The sequence below is a fragment of the Labeo rohita genome, chromosome 19 (assembly GCF_022985175.1).
Source record: "Labeo rohita strain BAU-BD-2019 chromosome 19, IGBB_LRoh.1.0, whole genome shotgun sequence".
Lineage (NCBI taxonomy): Eukaryota > Metazoa > Chordata > Actinopteri > Cypriniformes > Cyprinidae > Labeo > Labeo rohita.
In genome coordinates, this window is record NC_066887.1 from 13,985,643 (window position 1) to 14,001,173 (window position 15,531).

Below are 15,531 nucleotides of genomic sequence, written 5' to 3' on the forward strand. Positions count from 1 at the left end.
TCTGTGTTTTTTTCACAAAACCTCTGCATTTATTCCAGAGCAAATTATCTACTGTTTTTCAGCAAACTCAGTGATCCTCTGAGAAAACGAATCCAGTCCGAATGTAAATGTCTGGGATTGCCGACAATATTCCTTGTGCGTTTCCTTGTGCGTTTTGTCCAACATTAAAGGGGCATATGATGCGATTTCATGTTTTCCTTTGTCTTTAGAGTGTTACAAGTTGAATATGTAAGATCTGTAAAGTTGCAAAGATTAAAGTCTCAAATCCAAAGAGATATTCTTTATAAAAGTTAAGATTCAGCCACGCCTACCTAAAACGGCTCAGTCAAACATGTCCTCACATGTCTATGTTACAGTGTGGGAACATTTGCATAACACTGCCCAAATGTATACGCAATGGACGAAGGTGTAACTTTTATTTGCGCTGTAGTATTGTTGCAGCTGCCATGTTGCGGAGACAATGTGCGTTTTGTTGAGAAAGCAAAAGTATTCTGTTTGGTCTTCCAAATGTATAGACAACTAGAAATCAGTTGTTATGTTATAATTACAACATTGTTTCAGAACAGTACAGTGCAAATATTCAAGTGTGTGAAGCACATTTTTTCTGGAGGACTGTTTCCTGAACCTGTGAGAGTAGCCTACAATGCTGGCTGTGCACAAATGCTGTTTCCATAAAGTGGGGAAATTCCAACTTTGCAAGGACTGTCTGCCGCTTCTGATTCACAGCCTGTAAGTACATTTTCATATTTAAAGAATTTGCTAGTGGCTATTCAACCAAAAGTTTTAAGCAGTGTAGAGTAGTGGTTGTTTGTTGTTTTTAGGGTCGCAAATGCAGCGTAACGCATAAAAAGACAGTGTAAGTCATAATAATCAGTAATTATGTCCTCACTTATAATGGGTTTTATTGTTTTTGTCTTGTCGCGCTGGGACACAGCATCACAACATGGTAAGGGGCATAACATTTCAGTCACGCGCTTGAGGTATTCGGCCAATCACAAAGCACTAGATAGCTGGCTAATCAGAGCACACCATGCGTTTCAGACAGGTGGGGCAAGGATGAGCAACAATAATGTACAATATGTGGAAAATTATGTGTTTTTTGAACCTCAAACCACGTAATCGCATTGCATTACACCAAACAATGTTCTTTTTAGCAACATCATATGACCCCTTTAACTACCGTAGACGCTCTTACTTCACGCATTTTTGATATTTATGCTTGCTGGCAAAGAAATAATAAAAAAATGAAACATAAAATCATAAGACAGATTACGTAAACTGTTACGACTGGCTACTATAATATCAGTGTCAGGTGAGATTATTTACTCAGCTGCATAATGTTTTAATTATCCATGTATCTTTACAAAAATAAAACGTAAATGGTTTTACTATAAATAAATAAAAATTAAAATTGTTAAATTGTTAAGTAACCACAAATTAACCGTGGCTTTACCATACTAGCCGTAGCTTAACCATGGTATTTGTAGTAAAACTGGTTATACTAATGGTAATCAATCTTAATAACTATACACAATGCATGCACCCAGATGTACAAAACAGACCCTCTCACCTCTGTAATACACTGAACTGGTACAAGAAAATCGCAGACGTCGGGTGATAAGAATCAAAACTCAAATGTAGTTTAGAAAACTAGTCCTGTCCGAATACAGCTTAAGATGTTTTAAGATATTTTTGTTGACATATGAGAGCTTTCTGGCCCTGCATAGACAGCAATGCAACTGACACATATGTTTTAGGCCCAGAATGGTAGTAAGGACATCATTTCACATCGTGGTACTTTCGTGAACTGGTGCCGAAGACTGACATGCAAGAGAAGAAATTGTTGAATAAAAGTCAGTATTTTTGTATTCTTTGTGCACAAAAAGTATCTCGTAGCTTCATAATACTAAGGTTGAACCACTGATGTCACATGAAATATTTTATTGATGTCCTTACTACCTTTTTGGGCCTTAAACATGTCATTTGTGTCGATGTCTATGCAGAAAGCTCTCTGATTTCATCAAAAATATCTCAATTTGTGTTCTGAAGATGAATGAAGGTCTTACGGGTTTAAACCGACATGAAGGTGAGTAATTAATGATGGAATTTTCATTTTGGGGTGGACTATCCCTTTAACAAAAAAGCAAAACACTAAAGTATGTGGAGGTTATTGGCAAATTTCAAATATGAGGGCTAAAACAATATTATTGTCTGTTTGCATGCAAAGTCTGATCTAGACTATTAATCTTAAGCAATATTCCACTCAAAGTTACCACAAGAACAATAACTGTAAGCAAATAAAATTATTTGTTGAGTTATTTGGTTCATGGGTGAGTGAACAGTGAAAAGCGAATTAGCAGAGCATGACTAGACTTTATAATCGCAAAAATAAAAATGATTGCCTACTACACAGAAAATGACTGACAGGCAGAAGCACACACGCATGTACTCACATGCAGGCGCGCACATAAACTGTGATTGTCTGGACGCTGCCGATAAGAGTTGTACTTTCACTGATTGTTATCTCAGAGCATTGAATGTTTCGGCTTCTCTTACCCTCAAATGTTTATTCACGTGCGACACAGGATGAGAACGGCAGACGTAAGAGATAATTACGACTGAAAGGGTTCAACAACTAAAAAAAGTGAAATCATAGATTTACTTTGTTTTTCTTTCAAAAAATAAATTTCTATTTCCAAACCAGCAGGCGAGAGAGCAATTTCCTCCACGGCAGGGGCAGTGAAATCCAAAAACCCAAACAATCAAGTTAGAATAAATAAGGTAAACTCCCTGAGTTAAAAATCCCAGGCATAATTCCAAATTCCTTACATGGATGGATTTTAAGGGCCACAGCTTTTAGTTTACTGCTTATGATTAAACTTCCAAGTGTGGAAAAGACAGAAGAAAAGCACATCGCAGGCACCAGCACTGTGGTTTGAACTCTGCACACAAGGGGGCAACATTTTTGAAAAACATTCAACAATAATGCAAGCAGTAGGACCATTCTGATGCCCAGAAAAAAAACTTCCTCCAAGTAAACAACAAAAATGACCAAAAAATGTGAAAACAAAATGGAAAATTATCTACAGAACAAATCAGGGCAACAAAACTAGCAACAGATGTTAAGAAAAAGCATGCTCTTACAGTCCATTCTTCATGTCATCAATATCCACTGAGACGCTTTGTTTGACCAGTAAATAAAAGCATGACACGCATCCTCATCATACAACCAATGCAATTTACCACAATGACCCACTGGGAGAAAAATGGGCTGACAAAAACCTTGGAAGATTATCATCCTGTAACAATCCATCAACATTCATCCAAGTGCGGTGCCCCGTCTCACCTGGTTTCCTGAGAAGCTATGTCAACATGACCCCGGCTCAATGACAACAGGAATCCCTCCCTAAACAGCTGCTTCCACTAACGTCATTTTACCAAAACTGGAGATTTTTTTCATCCTCAGATTGTCTAGGATAGAGAAAATCCAACATAATTCACTTGTCATTTATGAAACTGTATCCAAACACGAACATTCAAAAGCTAGTGAAGTTGTTCCATAATGAGGAATAAAAGAATACAATGTGCCATGGAAAATTAGTAAAGCAAAAGGAATTGGTTTGAAACAGACCCCAGAAAAACAATTTGAATTCTTTAACTAAACTTATATTTCAGTCAAAAACAGAAGTGATTTGAAGACAGAAATATATATGTGCACTACTTGAAACAGGCTGTCAAAAAAGTTGAATAAATTCTGCGCTGTCAACATACGTGTAAAAGCTATGCCAACAGCCTGCGTTTTATGCTGGGAGAACGAGGCTGACATTATAAAGGAACATTTTTGAAAACAGAGATTTGTTCTTTAGAAAAAGGCTGTGCAAATGAAAACCCCCGCCAGTCTGCTTGTTGAGAGCTGTGAAAGACATGCCAGAAAAACAAAGTGCTCCAACACTGCGCAAGCACCAAACATAAAAAATGAACTTTAGACCACCCATGGAGGTGGCAAACTTACAAATGAGCCCAGGCAGACTTTCTGTGACCAGTACAAGGTTAAGAAGCTGGGTGAAATATCTGGAAATTTGCTGTGGTTTTCCAAATGAGCACATCATCTACAGTGTACAGCAGTGTTATCCATCTCAATTTGAGGGTTTGAGTTCATGATTGAATTAGGAGGGCCTGACTCATGGTACTTAACGAATTAGTGCCCACTGGAATCAGAACAATAGCTTTAACCCGTTTTGAACGTGTTTGCATATTATGTGCTACAGAAAAATGAAGATTAAGACAACAAACACAGGCACTCCACAATGTGATTTCAGAGGGGCAGCAAGTCCATCTGATGCACCTCCATCATTTTTTTACTTTTGTTGTTTGATTAACATCAACGACTCAGACAATAGCACCTAAACTAGGCTGCTTTCTCTTTAAAACCAAATGCACGGATTCAATGTACTGAAACACGTTCTCGCTACTATTTATGTTCACTTAAGACATAATCGACTATGTTTATATGAGTACTCATCAAATGGACAATTCTACATAATTCTGTGTGTATTTCTCCATTCATGCGTCACAAAACAGTACTCTTATGCTGTGTCACTTTCTGTGTCTGTATGCTTCGGTGTCTGCGCTCAGAAAAATGGATCGAATTGAGTTCTCTTTTGCGTTGTCAAATTTATCCATATGTCTGCTAGGGCTGTCATGATTCCTTGATTCAATTTGAGTACTTAAATTGCTTTTTTGCCCGTGTCAAGTAACTGGAAGTGGCGCATTCCATGGACGAGAATCCATAAAACACATTATTAGACAGTTTTCCAAGGCTGCACGATATTAATAATCCATTTAAAAATCAGCATACTGCTATTGTGAATTTACAAATACTACGATTCAGTTAAACCGAAGCGTCTCAAAATCCATCTGGGAACGCAATGTGCGCCATTTCATCAGATTTGTAAGGTCAATTATATATAAACCTGCCCAAACACAGGAGAATACATAATTATCTTTCTCAATATGCTAACTGTTCAACTGTTCATTTCAAAACAAAAGTTTAAACCCTCGCTCAAGTTTACATGTTTTCATGTCCACATATTCAAGAAATTACAGTGGCTGTAGCATTTTTGTCATGATGAAATGGCTGAATATTAAAGAATAAGGTGACATTTGACTTAAATGTTTGTTGAGTCAATATTAAACAAGGATTAGTTTGTGCAGTAAAGCGTAAAAACAATCGTCAGGCAGTTGCCGCCCTCTGCAGGCATTTGTTATATTGGGTAATGTAAGTTAGCTCTTTTGTTTATAATACAGTATGTATTTTAACAGATTTGATCTATAAAGCCATGATTACTTGCTTTTGATGCTTTATTTCAGTGGTTTTCAAACCGGTCTTGGAAGCACCCCTGCCCTGCACATTTTGTATGTCTCCCTCATCTAACACACCTGATTCAACTCATCAGCTCGTTAGTAGAGGTTGCACAACATGAATTGGGTGTTTGTGATAAGGGAGACAGAAAACCACTGCTTTATTTAAACTACATATTATTGCCTCATTGCTATTATATGTGTATTTTAAGTCATTTTAAAGGCTATAATTTGCTTAGGTTTATTTTTATTACTACGAAAGAATTTAATTAATTATCCGATTATTTGATTAATCATCAGAATAATCAAACAATAACTTGATTTCTAAAATAATCATTAGTGACAGCCCTAATGTCTGCTCTTCTTTTACTCCCAAATATTGACATATATTTAAACATTTTATGAGAAGTGCAGCAAATGTATGCCAGCTTATGTCCCGCCAGATAGATCAATAGGCTTTGATACAGTTCAAATATACGCATCGCACCTCCTAACCACACAGGAGATTCGTTCTGGACTAATCTCTTCCCAAATCGTACCTCCCAACATTTTCGCCTTGTTTTTATTAGTTGACAAAAATGTCAATAGATTTTCAGCATAGTTTTTGTCATTCAAAACGAAATATTTTTTTTACCTTTAGGGCTGCATCAGCTGGGTCAACAAAGAGACGACTTTGTACCTTATCTATCTCTAAATGGTGCATATTAGTACCCTGAAGTAGTAACATATATAAGATACTACTAGGAACTTTTCAGGGGTAAAAAAGGTACCAAAGTAACCCTTGAAGTAGCAAGCTGTTGTACCTGTAAATGCACAATTTTTGCACATGATATTGTGTATATGGGTACACCTCCTTTTTTGTATGTTTTTGTATGTAAGACTGGGAAGGAACCTGTGCATCAGTTTGACATTATTTATAAAGTTTTAAATATTGATATTTTTCTTACACTCATGCATTATTTAGCTTCAAAAGGAGTTTTTTTTTAGCCCCCGAGCCATGTGGACCACTTTTTATGATGGATGGATGAATCTCACCAGCCATTCAGTGCCATTATAAAATTTGGAAAAGCCAGGACATTTTTTAACGTAACTTTAAATATTCTTCTGAAAGAAGAAAGTCATATACACTTAGAATGGGTTGAGGGTGAGTAAATCATCATCAACTATCACTTTAATATAAATGTGTAAACATTACAGTTTAAGCAAATCACATTTATAGTCTCCATAAAGTCTTCAGTTGTAAGCATGATTGAGAGCATCATGAGATACTGTAGCGCAAATCCATAAAAAAAGTAAAAAAACAAAACAAAAAACTTTCACAGAAATTAAAATGTACTTAAAAGTCACATGATTTAACCACAGTTTCAATGTTATGAAATCTGTGACGCACAGAAATCAGCAGATTTCTGTTGAATTCTTTTCTAGCCACAAACACAGTCATTTGTAGACCGTGTTTGTTTGTTTCAGGGTGGTTTTCTCTCCGAAAGTATTTGGCAGCGTTGAACTACGGCCACCGCAAACGTAACGGGTTTCAGGTTTGAAGTTCCTTAACAGTATGAAGAACGCTAACTTTTAAGCTGAGAGCTGTTGATTAATCCTCGCCGTTCTCCATGAGTAATTAGGAAGACAATTAAGTCAAAATACAGTAGTGATACTAAAGGAAGGCTTTAATAGTGGTTGTCAAAACCAAAATGCCAGTGTCTATCTTTTTGACAAAGGGCAGGAAGATTAGAATGGTTACGATTCAGACTGATGGTTTCAGGATATCCTTGGCTGTTAACCTGATCTCATCTGCAGCCCGTACCCCTCCTGATTAACTAGGCAGTATGAGGAACATCTGACATTCTTGGCGCCAGGAACCCAGAAGCATTCTGATCAAGTAACCACGCACTGAGTACTTTACCAAAGACTCAAAGATGGATGAGGGGTCCTCAGTGTTCCTACAGTAGATTTAGATGTCTCAGAGACAAACATTACTCTGGGTCTGAAGTTTGTTATCAAGAAGATAATGCTCTGTACTCAAATCAATTAACATCTGGAAGGCATCAGAAAAAACTAAAGATATCACTAGTGCATGTATGAACCATATACAAAGGGCAATCCAAGCTTTTCTTCTGAGAGTGTACACTCAGTAATTCTGAAATGAAAATGGTTTTATTTTAGTGCACGGATCTTCATCTTCTTGTTATACAGATCTTCACAAATTCACAAATATTGCATATGGTCACAAATTTGTACATTTTGCGGCTTTAGTAATGCAGAACTGGTTCACCATTCAAATTCAAGCTGACTAAACTTTACATTTACATAAGGTCAGTTGTAGATGGAGATAGGTATGTATACATTATCTCTCAAAAGACCTCATTAAAGCTTGGAATACAAAGGGAAGGAGACAATGGTCAAGCCATATAGTATATTCAAATATTTACACTGCATGAAAATTGTTAGTAAGGTCATTTTAAACTTGCAGACTACTTGAAACCAAAAGAAAAAACTGTTGATCATTTAAGAAGTTTAGAGACTAGAGACTACAAAGGTTCTTTTAGCTCTGAATGAGTAAGAGCAATAACAAACACAGATATCTTCTCCTGAGATCTGAACATTAAATAAGCCATTGTCTACCAAGACAAAATGAGATTTCACAGAGGCATTTTGACTAAAGATGGAGCTAGGTCAACTGAATAGGCGGCACAATGATGACCAAGCCGACCACAGTACGAGGACTCTTATAATATTCTTTTTGTTCACTGTCAGAGCGGATCTGCATGGGCTCTGACAAACCTGAAAGGACCTCAGTTGGAAAATTAAATTGGTGAGATCCCCTTTACACAAATTCAGTTAGCATTTTGAAATGGATGAGCTGGATACCGAGAGAATACTAGGATAATCATTTTTACGGGATGTCTTATTTGTCTAGAGCATGTTTTCCAGCTGACCGTCTTCCCCTATGAATTATCAATGTTGTCCAGTTACCGAATTAACAAAATATTCTAAACTATCCCTGTATTTGTCCATTTGGATTTACTGCATCCCCAGAACTTTACACACAAATCGCAGTAGATGCACTGCAAGAGACTCAAAGAATGCAAGATGCTCTCCAAAGCCAATTTATTCAGAGACAAGCAGCTATGAGAAATGCTTTATGCTATAATTAGTGTGACTAGGAGCATCCAAAGATACAAATTATATGACACGTCAACAGTTCAATTTGATGAATTAGGATGGATTTCTTTCTTATGAATTGTACCAAAGTTCATATTCCTGCCCATATTTTCTCTAATGCACACCTGAATTTGAACCCATTTTGACCCCTACCAAATGAACTGAAAACTGACATCAACTGGACTCAAACTGCATTCAATTTGTTACTCCAATTCAATTTCAAGAATGTATTTCAAGCCATTGACATTTTCAAGACATTATTTCTGAATTGTGTACATCGCTGTCATCAAGTGGGCAGAAAACGAACAAGCTCCTGTTAGCTAATGTCCACTGTGCTGTTAAAACAGCGACTTCAAAGCAAAGCCAAAAACATTCTGCTGTTGAAAGGTTTTTTGGCATTACTGCTTTCTAATGTGGCAAAATTTCTGTTTTGTCCTGTCCAAGGGGTTATCTGTCCTAATTCTTTGTCCGTATGTTAAAACATCATTAATTCTAATGCCCAATTGACAGACTTTAGCTATTATCATACCTCCTGTGCAAGGCATGCTGTAGAGATACAGAAGATTGTGTTGTCTTTTTGATGTCAAGAGGCATAAAAACCAGGAACGGGGATATAACACAGCCAAATGCCAGCACAAACAAACACTTTCATCTGCATCTATCTGTACTCTGTTCATCTGGCCGAGTCTGTGTAAATAACTTGTAAAGCAAGCAATATCCTTGACTTGAAAGAATGACTTTCATAAACCAGTTTGAAAGACATTTCATTGGCTAAACTCAATTGAATGACCTTGAGTGCCACTTCTAAGAAGGTACGAGTACATACCATATTCTATCATTTATTCATTCTATTAAATAAATACAAATATATGGATAACATCTGACCTCAGATTAGGCAGCAAAACAAGATCTGGCCAGATTCTTGCACTGCTGACTTTTCTAACTTTTTTTTAGAACTTTTCTAACACATTTAAATAAGACAAAAACCTTAATGTTCTCACTCATTCTACATGTTTCTTTCCCAGTCATTTTAAAACCTAATCCATAGCCCAACCATTGGACTGCATTCCCCTCCAGACCATTCACATGGAACTGGTTAGAACAACATTCCTTCCATGGAGAAAATATTTGGCACACTTTTAATACAAAATCATAAACGGGAGGTCTTTTCTAATCACATCCTGTGTCATTTTCTCTCTTCTTAATCTCTTCCTAGAGTTTTCACAGTCTGAAAGAAAAACAAGGAAGAGATGATACTTTTTTTTAAAGGAAAAAAGGACAGATAATTTTGCTTTTCAGCTGACAATGGGAGGATAGGAGTGTTCTAAAGGGTGGAAAATGTTCAACCTCTTGCTTTCTGTGTATACAGCTAAAGAGACTGAACGCAGCATAACTGTCTTGTGTACTTTGGCCTACTAATGTTCGGATGAAAAATGTTCATGCGCTCATAGCCGCAGCACAGCGATATGTTACATGAGTTAGTTGGCTTTGTGAAAATATACAGGGCTGCTAAAAATTACCCTTCAAATTCAGAGGGCATTTCTTTCTCTGTTCACATTTTCTTGTTCTGTTCGATGACCACAATTACATATTTTCCAGCAATAGGAGCTTCCTAGAAATGCAGGGACTGGGATAGGCCTACCTCAATCTATGTTTTTAATATAGCTTCAACAACTATTCAAGAAAATTGCTAGTAATTGACAATGAGAAATAAACAACACATTTAATTATCCATTATTTGGGTCTGTGTGCAGTGCCTGTTACATTTCCATCAGTCAAGTCACTTTAAAAACCTAGGTTCATAGGAAATACGTGCCTTTGGCAATGAAATGTCTTTCAGTTTTGTTTGAAACTGATGAATGTGAATTGGGCAATCTTTTATTACATTGTTGTACCAATTATGGTACTTTGGAAATGTAATGACTGATGAGTGGTGCTAAAAGGTTAATAATCTAATTACGTACCACCCACACTAACCAAAACCTAAACCCGATACTGTTAACAAAAGCAAAGCAACCATGCCATTTTAGTTTGCTTCTACAAGTCTTTAAACTCTAATTATCACCATTCATGTTTCACAGGACTTGCTTTGTAAGAGCAACGCTGTACCGGGTGAGCTACCGAGCAAGTTTACACCAAAAAAGCCAAACACATGGAGCAAGTTATGTGATGCAAACAGCAATGAATGAACTCACTAATCATGCAGTAGGAGACATGTTTTCCCCATCAGCAGATAACTAACATCATACAGTTATTAAATTATCTGTAAATGTTTGGAATTTATGCATTTCAGTTTTGTATAAAGTCTTGTCCAGACAGTAGGTGTCTCCCCGCTACACTTCCCTGAACCAGTGCCACTATGCACAAGTGTATCAAAGAGATGGAAAGATGCCTTACAGTTTCCATAAACAAACTTCATGTGGTTCAAAATACAGAAGCTAGAGGTCTCACCAGATTTGGAAAATCTGAGCATGCCAAGCCAATTTCATCACTTTGGCACCTCTTGGGTTTTAATTCCATTATAAAACATTATATAAAGTCACAAAGCTCAGGTCTACGAGTAAAGTAATTTGACAAACATCCAGCTTTCTCAGCATTGACTTTAAACCAACAATTACTATGTTTATTCAATAATAATTTTAACACAATATTGTCAGTATTCTATAGCTACTTCATATCTGGCTTGACTTTATTCTCCTTAAGGCTGTTTTGAAGCAATATGTATTGTGAAAGTCCTATGTAAATAAACTCAATTGAACAGCATTGGGTAAATGAAAACTGGTGAGAACTGGTTGGTAAAAAAAAAAAAAACTAAAAAAATACAGAATCGGTACAATAACCAAGCTTTATATTAACAGTCCTTGTCTTGAATGACAGACCCATTAGCTGTAATTACTGAGGTAGGCATGCAAGCAAGCAGAAGGTCAGCCAACCCTAATCTTCCTCTAAAGCATTTTTTTATCCTCTTAAACAACGACAGACAGAATGCAACTGTTCATTACAGGATATCTTCTGTGAAATCCTCAATCCATTAAGCACAAGGCTAACTAATAAATCAATCTTCTATATTCAATGTGTTTTTTTCAACAGAATCACTATGTAAAAAATTTACTGTTAAATATAGTCCTAATATTTCGAAACCTAGTAACAGGCACATTATGCTACTTCGTATTTTGGTATTTAATTATCTGGTACTTCTACCCAAATTAGATAATACTGTGGTTCTACAATAGTCGCCTACGTAATGTCAAGTCATATTGTAATGTTGGTGTTTGTATAATAATAAAATGTTTGGATATGATACACTGTTAAAGATACTTACCGAAAGCATCCACAAGATGTATGTACAGGTGTTGAACTTTATAAAGTCCGTCGTCATTGCTGAAAATGATCTGCTTTCACTTGATTTCAATCCAATTCGCCATGTGGTTCTTGTTTTCGGGGTTACAAAGTAGGCCTATCCGATAGTTTTTATTGAAAAAAGCCGTTCCAAACATTTCAGTCAATGAGTGAGAGAACTTGATCAAACTGAATCGCGAACCGAATCGGAGGAAATCTTCGATCCGTGGATATTCCGACTCATTGACATTTATGAATCATCGATGGGCATTTCTGTCCTAATAACTGTGATTAGCGAAGCGGTTAGATTATTTTGCTGACATATTTGACTAATGAATTTAAATGAATTGATTTAAAAGAGTGATTCATTCACGATTCATCCCACTCTTGGTTTGAACGTTCTGTCCGAATGATTCAGACTGAATCATTAACCGTTTGATAAAATTTTTATTTTATTTTATTGTTTAGTTTAGTGCGAATTCTGTTGTTTGAATTTTTCACTGAAAGGAACAGACGTAAATGAGTGCTTTATACACTATTTAAAGATTCACTAGTTGTGAGTCTAAACTGAAAATATTGGAGTTAGTCTGTTTAGCCTCTAACATTGAAGTCCATTGTGCTATGGACACCAACATAATTCACCTCTTGGCAATATTAAAAAAAAACCCAAACAGCTGTTAAAGGGATAGTCCACCCAAAAATGACAATGTTGTCATTCTTTCCTCACCCTCATTTTGTTGTATGACTTTATTTCTTGTGGAATTCAACAGAAGATACAGTTTTATGCAAAAGTTTGGGAACCCCTTGCAGAATCTGTGAAACTATGAATACTTTTAACAAAATAAGAGAGATCATACAAAATGCATGTTATTTTTTATTTAGTACTGGCCTGAGTAAGATATTTTACGTAAAAGACGTTTACACATAGTCCACAAGACCAATAAAATAGCTGAAATTATTAATCCAGGGGGTCGGGGGTGAAAACTTTTCAACAGGATGAAGATGTTCACATTTTTCTCATTTTGTTTTTCCAATTAGTACTGTCCTTCGGAAGCAACAGAAGATACTTGATTGTTTTCTGGAAGACAAGTTTAATTTACCTTCTAAAATTTTTCACCCCCCGGCTCTTAATGCATTGCGTTTCCCTCTGGAGCATCAGTGAATGTTTGAACCTTTTTTAATAGTTGCGTTTGAGTCCTTCAAATGTCCTCAGTGTGAAAAGATGGATTTCAAAACCATACAGTCACTACTAGATAGGGTTCAAATATGCAAAAGATGCTGGAAAACTGAAGAATCTGCAGGACCTGGAGGATTTTTTCTGAAGAACAGTTTTAACTGTTTTACTGTTCAGAACAAACAAGGGACTCATGCACAAACAAAACAAAACAAAAACAGTTGTAGATCATCCAGGTAACCACACACAGTATTAAAGGAGAACTCCACTTCCAGAACAACAATTTACAGATAATGAAAATGCAAAAGATGCTGGAAACACGATGCATTAAGAGCCGGGGGGTGAAAAATGTTTTAATTTGAAGGTAAATTGTGCTTAATTTGTCTTTGGGGAAACATGCAAGTGTCTTCTTTTGCTTCTGAAGGGCAGTACTAATTGGAAAAACAAAATAATCATCCTGTTCAAAAGTTTTCACCCCCCACCCCTTGGGTTAATAATTTCAGCTGTTTTTTTTTTTTTTTTTTTTTTTTTTTACATATAGTCTTGTGGACTATATGTCTACATTTCTCAAAATATCTTATGTTCAACAAAAGGAAGGAAGACAGGATGGTGAGTAAATGATCACAGAATTTTTATTTTAGTGAACTATCTGTTTAGTACTATCTGTTAATAAATTTTTAATTTTTAAACTCAGCATGTGCATTTTTTTTTTTTTTGCATTGAGTGACAAGGTGAGTGAGACAGAAATGATGTGTGATTCCTCATTGTGAAAGCTGTAAATTAAGGAATGTTAGCACACGGAAAATAAGGATAGATGATTTTCCAGAAGGCCTGCAAACATTAGCAGACATTCATGTTGTATATTTCTGTTGCAAAATGAAAATAAGTATAAATGTGGACCCAAGGCCTTTTGGCAGACAGAGCTGTCTGACTTTCTGTCTGCCTATCTTTCAGAACAGTTTAAATATATACAACATTGTCTAATATGGGGGTGAAACACGTCCTTGACTTGTTCATTCATTGCTGAAAACCACATCTCAAATTTGAGAACCAGTGAGTGAATTAAGACGCTGATGTAGCCGTTATGTAAATAGTTTTTGTGGCGGCTTGTATGGTGATACATTTCTTATTCTTTATTATGTGTCATTATGTGTAATTATTCTCTGTTAAACTCACAAAACAAAAATAAACACAAATGCTTGAATATTATGTCTCTTTATCTTGTATGACAACTTTATAGCATATGCTATTTCATATTTTCCCTCACACAGCCAATGCAAGTACACATTTAACTTAGGATTGTCATAGATCAATCTTAAGAATATGAAAATGAATCACATTTAAAATCCAAACAAACGAGATGATTACATAAACATGCTTCCAACAGCAGACCTCAGAATCAACAAGCATAAATAAAAATGAAAATTTGAGGCAGGCACAGTTTCCACCAAAGTCAAACAAATGTTAATGAAACCGCTGCAGGAGCAGCAAGACATCTTATTATTTGTCTCTGATTCTCAGCTGATGGAAGTCGTTTGACATGCTCTCAATCTTCCTGTGCAGTTGCTAAGACGCCAGGCTGTGTGTGAACGCTCTGGAGGGGGTGTGAAATCCTGCACTAGGGTCACAGACTCCATTCGGGGCTGTTACGCCCTCTGCAACAATGGCCATATTGATACACCCCTTTAGTTTGTACCCACTTCGGTTTGAGTCATCTATAGGCCTCTAATGAAACATCCCTTATCCGGTTTTCCAATGGCTTAACCTGAACCCCCACCTGGTGGAAACGACTCTGTTCTTCCTCACCAATTAAAACGTAGAGGGACGCTTGGTATTCACAGCAAGAAATTTAATTAACCTCGTTCAAAATACAGATCTGAGAGAAAAATGTTCTCTAGTTTGCCTGGGTCAGATTGTATTTGCACGTGAGCCAAATATCAGACCGCATTAGGAAGAAAAAAAGTGCTTTACTCATAAAATCTTCACATAACTTGTGAACCACGCTTTCAGTTCTCAGCGAGAATCGCTTATAATGTAATCTTATTACTAAATTACCAAGATACTCGTGGCTAAATGGTTCACATTCAAAGCTAAACACTGCTGATACTAGCAGTGATAGACTTTTGGAATAACAGCTGAAAGCCAACCAGATCAGACCTTTGATAATAAATGGTTTTAGCAACATAAGGAGGATGCTATTCCAACAGCGCACCACTATTAATTTACAGTAGAATTAAATGGTGAAAATGTATCCTTTTTTTAAACACAAATAATACATCAAGTCTTCAATGGCCCATTTATCCAGAGAAGGAAATTCTCCCAAGCTTTATTTTCTTAGTGAAAGCAGGTGGGTTGAGCTAAATACTTCAGAATGTAACGTATCTGTCTCCATTAATGGTGGCAGAAGCTTCCATGTCAAAGCATTCTGGGTGGGCCCCGCTTGCTTGGTGAAAAGGTAGCATCTCCACATGTCTCGGACTCTGCTGTTGTGTTTT